The sequence below is a fragment of the Pteropus vampyrus genome, unplaced genomic scaffold, assembly GCF_000151845.1.
Source record: "Pteropus vampyrus isolate Shadow unplaced genomic scaffold, Pvam_2.0 Scaffold244, whole genome shotgun sequence".
NCBI classification, from domain to species: Eukaryota; Metazoa; Chordata; class Mammalia; order Chiroptera; family Pteropodidae; genus Pteropus; species Pteropus vampyrus.
The window spans coordinates 3,886,133-3,892,132 of NW_011889025.1; the positions used below are offsets into that span (position 1 = coordinate 3,886,133).

At 32.7% G+C, this 6,000-nt stretch overlaps 1 pseudogene; it reads right to left on the minus strand.

The window, feature by feature from the left end:
* Nucleotides 1-5,011: 5,011 nt before the first annotated feature.
* On the minus strand, nt 5,012-5,307 carry LOC111729046 (annotated as a pseudogene).
* Between the last annotated feature and the right edge of the window lie 693 nt (nt 5,308-6,000).

Consider the following 6,000-nt stretch of genomic DNA (forward strand, 5'->3'; position numbering starts at 1 on the left):
GGGGGAGGGGGAGGGGGAAATAGACGGGGTGAAAGGAGTCCAATATGTGGTGACAGAAAGAAATCTATCTGTGGGTAGTGAACAAACAATGCAATATATATATGACTTACTGTTGAATTGTACACTTGATACACTTGAAACTTATTGGGTTTTGTTAATTGATGTCACTGTAGAAAAAGATTTTAGAAATACTTTGGAATTTTGTTTAAAACGCATATTCCTGAGCCACACCAAGAGAGATTCTGATTAGCTTGGGCTGGGAGAGAACCCAGGAATCTGCATTTCAATAATCACTTCAGGTAATTTTTATATAGCAATTCATAAGCAAGACTTTGAAAAATAGTAAACTAATAAAAAATATAGTTATCCTTACATATATTTGGATGCACTAAATATATGGTGGGTTCCTATATCTTAAAATATATCATTTACTCAATTAAATTAATCAAGTATTTATCAAACATCTATTATAAGCTATTACTCTATATAATGACTGAATTGTTGTAACTTTAAAGGGACAAACTAAGCATTATTTTCACTCTGTCATGATGCTACATCACTTGCTATTATTCTATACAGAACAGTGGTTTTCAGTGTGTGATCTCTGGACTAGCAGCATCAGCATCACCTGAGATCAATCAGAAGTACAAATTATATGTCTCCGCCTCAGATCTACTAAATCAGAAACTCTAAAGTTGAGACCCAGCCATCTGGGTTTGGGCAAGCCTTCTAGATTATTCTGATGCCTGGAGAGTTTGAGATCCCCTGCTCTAGATTAGTATGGGCTTTGTGCAATATAGTTGATCTTCACATTTGCTATTAGATCCTCTTAGTCCAACCCAGTATTTTAAAAACAGGAGTGGAGAGAGATTTACCTTGTAATTTAATTTAGTAAAATAAAAACATAGGGGTAATGTGTTATAGAACTGATAATTCTTTATCCACACTGGTAAAAATATTAAATACTTTTGAAATTATTTCCTTAGAAGATATTATCTAATTTAGTTGTTTAAACTGATGGATATGATAACACGACTTTATTTTCATATGTATATGTAGATTACACATGTTTGTTACTATTCTCTTAACACAATTGTAATTAATATATGTAAAAACAATTTAATTTTAGCTTAGCCTAGTGGTTTCTACCTTTTGTTGCACATTAGGAACATCTGGGGAGCTTTTAGAAAGTAGATGCCTAAATGTACTCTCTCTCCATGTTCTGATTTAATTGGTCTATATCGGGGCCCAAGCATTGGATATCTTTTAGGATATCTTTTAAGAGCTGCTCCTCAGGGAACTGTTATGCTGCCAGGTTTGAGAATCCTGTGGCCTAGAGTATTCTATGTGGCTCTTATTTTGCTTCAACATTTAACCTCTGTTTAACAAAGGAAGTATCCTTAAAAATGCAACAATAAAATAATTCAGAAAAAAAAAGATTTTGAAAAAGCAATAATGGTTTTCAGGTCCAGAAATTATAATTTAGATTGCTTCCATTGGATGATCAATGAATTACTTAATTTTTTTTTTTTTTTTGGTGTTAGAAATCTGGATGGTAAAGTTTTTGAAATCTGAGACTATGTCTTGACATTTTTATGTCCTCACTGTCAGGTGCAAAAGAGACACAGACACAAAAGTACTTGTTGAATAAATGAAACAAAATGATGATGGGAGGAAGGAAAAAAGGAGGAAAGGAGGAGTTAGTGAGTGAATTAACCAGCAAGTATCTGTGTTCTTATCTATTGTTTTCACATATTATTCTAAGATTGAGGGCTAATAGGGAAATAAATACCAAATATGGTTTCAATACTCTGAGAATTCACAGTTTATATATATATATTTAAAATGCAAGGTAGTCTCTACGTTACATCAAAAATGTCAAACTTAAATGATATTGGATTTTATAAAAGGAAGAGTTTGCAATGAGTTGGAGTATCCAGGCAAGATTTCATGAATAAAGTGGAACTTGAGGTGATGGATGAAATAAAGAGAATAATCCAATAAGAACCTTATGAGCAAAGATACAGAGGAATTTGAGGGAGAGAGGGAAAGAGAGAAAGAGAAAGAGAGAGAGAGAGAGAGAGAGAGAGAGAGAGAGAGAGAGAGAGGACTAGAATGAGAATGTTAACAGCATGCAAAGTTGGTGCAAGTTTACTGGTTGCTGGTTACTAGAGAAGAGTTTTTTAAGGTCGTTTTTTTTTTCCAGTCTTCTTAATGATTGTAGTTTTGCATAATCAATGGAAACACCTTTGTAGTAAATTCTTCTGCTTGTTAAAATGTCTGAAAAGACCAGATTGACCATTTTTTAGGCTGTTTCTTTTTTTTTTAATTTAAATTTATTATTAGTTTTAGGTATACAGTACGTTGGTTAGACATTTATATAGTTTATGAAATGATCCACCTAATTGCTCTTTCTCTCTTCTGGCTCTCCATCTAATCAGGCTGTTTCTTAATCACCTTTAATCAGAAATAACTTTTTAAATCAGTCATTAAAAGTTTTATGTTTTACACAAAGAGCATCTTTAATTATTAAACACTGGCAAAACAAAGTGTGTTAATGAAACATTAGGGAAGGTCAATTTTTCAGTCTCAACATTTAAAAACATTTTGTCTAAGACCTTTGTTTAAAAAAAAACAAAGAAAAATAAAACTTTTATATCTTTATTTTATGAAAATAATAGTTTATTAAAAAAAGTACTTTGAAGATACAGAAAAAATTTAAGTTAATTAAAAGTAGTTATATTTGTATAACAGAGACATAAAATGTGAATTAATTGTATCATCTCAACACTTTTTTTCTATGCATAGAATGGTGCTTTGTATATAATTTTGTATCCTAATTTTTATTTAATATTATACCTAAGGCATTTCCATATGTCCCTGAATATTTTTCTAAATCATAATTATAATTTCTATATAATATTATGTCCTATGGGTGTACCATCTTTATTTTACTATTCTTGTACTATAGGATGGCAGTCCTCAACCTTTTTGACACTAGGGACTGGTATTCCTGTGAGAATCTAATGCATGATGATCTGAGGTGGGGCTGAGGCAATGATGCTAGCGCTGGGGAGCAGCTGCAAATACAGATGAAGCTTCGCTCTTGCCTGCCACTGACCTCCTGCTGTTCGGCCCAATTCTTTACAGGACACAGATTGAAACTGGTCCATCGCCCAGGAGTTGGAGACCCATGCTATAGGATATTTACGTTGTCTTCATGTATGGGATATTGTTAATCATACTCCCATAAACAAAACTCACTTTTCTGCACTCTTAACGTATCCCTAGGTTACAAACCTATATTTGCAAATATAGTGCCCAAATTTATTAAGATTTATAAGACTCTTTATGCATTTTATTATCCAGAAAGATATCTCTATCTATACAGCCACCAATATAATATATGGGACTATTTTTCTCATTGTATTTTCAATGGAATTGAGTATACCACATGGAAAAAAAATGGAAATCATTTTTGTTTCTAGTAAACTGGCAGATCAGGTGTCCAGACTGACTCTGTCATGGAAAACAAATACAAACTAAATACAAATACCATACAAATATTCTTGAATACATCTATAAGCTGAAAAGAAAATAAGAAATTATCATCCAGTGAGTAAATGAAGGCAGAGACCTAAAAGAGTTAAGCAGCTCTCTGAAGCCAACTTTTACTTTGAGAGCGTTTGCTGAGCTTAACAAACTTTTGGAGCTCAAGGAATAGGAGAAAAAGCCTATGGTCCACCTAAGATGAAGAATCTAGCAGGAGACCTTTCTACAAAGCTTAGGTCCCAAAGAACCATACCCACAGTTTAAGGGTTAACTAGAAATAAATCTTTTCTCATTATGGAGACTACATGAAAAACTGTAATATCTGCTTTGAACCTTGGTAGGAGTGTGAGGTAATCTCCTCTTGAGATGCCTTAATAGCAAGCTAGCCCTTGCATAAGTTTACCACCCAAATACCTACCACCTGAGTGGCCTGGATAACCTAATGCTGCGTATTTAACTTAAATAAATCCAGACTGATTGTTTCTCCAAGTGTCTGACAGAACCAATTCAAATTCTTTTATTTTTTTTTTTTGAGAGAGAACTCACCTTTATGCCAAGCCCAAAATAATTCCCACAGATAGAAATCAAAGGAAAATGAGGGGAAAAAAAACATTAAAAAAAATCACCTTGAGTGAGAGCCAGTAGGAACAAAAGACAGAATAAGATCCACAAAACTGCATCTTTGTAACATCATAGCATAGAAATTGTTTTTTATATTTCAATAAATTAAAAGAGGATATAAAAACTGAAAGTGACAAATGAACAAGACAGAGACTCATGGACACAAACGATAGTTTAGTGGTTACCAGAGGGAAGCGGGGGAGAGAGGAGGTAGATATGGGTAAAGGGAGCCAAATATATGGTGACAGAAGGAAATTTAATTTAGGGTGGTGAACAAAAAATGCAATATACATATGACATATTATTGAATTGTACACTTGAAACTATATAATTTTATTAACTAATATCACCTCAATGAATTTAATAAAAAGAGAGTATTAAAAAGTGAGTAAAACTGAGTAGATGTGAAAATAAATTATGCAGAACCCCCCAAATTGGAATATATTATAACTAAAATTTAAAATTTAGTGGATAGGTTTAACAATGGCCTACACAAAATTAAATCAAGATTTAGTGAACTATAATAAAGAACTGAAGAAAATATACAGCCTCAAAAGATGAAGAGATAGGAAATATGAAAAAGAGGTTAATAGATTTGTAGTATAGACTAAGATCATATAACACATTTAATCAGCAATCTAAAAGAATAAGGAAAAGAGTGGAACAGAAGAAATATTTGAAAATATAATGGTTGAGCTTTTTTTAAATTACACAACTATATTTTAATTCACTCATTTTCAATATGTCAGTTCAGAGGAAAATATGCATATCCAGGATTTTTGCGAGTTATATATTTTAAAATTAAAAATTACAAAGACTCAATTTTTTCCTAGAAAATTCACTGCTTCTGAGTTGGTACATTTTCTATAAGAAGGTCTTTCCTATGGACCAATCTCAATGTATTGTGGTCTGTGTGAATGCCTCGTATAATGATATTCTGAGTAACAATTCAACATCGGAACCTATTTTTATTAGCTCTTCTATTTTTTTAGGAGAAGCTTCACTTTTATTACTTTTGAATTCTTCATTTATCTTTATTCTGGCTGCATCTAATGCTCTGGCATCATTTAAAAAAACTTGTCTGCTCCTGTGCAGTATTTTAAAGAGCTATAAAACCTTGGCTGCCAAACCCATGGCTATCCTCACTATGACTACCTCTCAAGCAGTCTATTAGGACATTAGTACATAGATTCAAGAAGCCTAAATAATCCCAAACTAAAATTAAAAAAAAAAAGAAATCAACTACATGCAATCCACAGGAGGCATAATTTAAAGATAAAATAGGTGAAAAGCTAGACAATAAAAAATGATACAGTAGTTACCCCTTATCCTCAGGGCATATGTTTTAAGACCTCCAGTGGATGCACAAAACTGCAGATAGTATAGAACCTTATATGTACTACATTTTTTCCTACACATACCTACCTACCTACGATAAAATTTAATTTATAAGTTAGCTACAGTATGATTTTAACAACATTAACTAATAATAAAATAGAACAATTATAACAATGTACTGTAATAAAAGTTACATGAATGTGGTCTCTCTCTCTCTCTCTCTCTCTCTCTCTCTCTCTCTCTCTCTGTCTCTCTCAAAATACCTTGCACTAGACTTACCTTTTCATTTTCTCTTTGGCATATTCAAATTGTTAACATCACTACTCTTGTGCTTTGAGGCCATTATTAAATAACATTGGGGTTACCTGGACACAAGCATTGCAATACTGAAATAGTCAATCTGGTAACTCAGTCTGCTACTAAGTGACTAATAGGCAGGGAGTGTCTACAGTGCAGAGCTGCTGGACAAAGGGATAATTTATGCCCTGG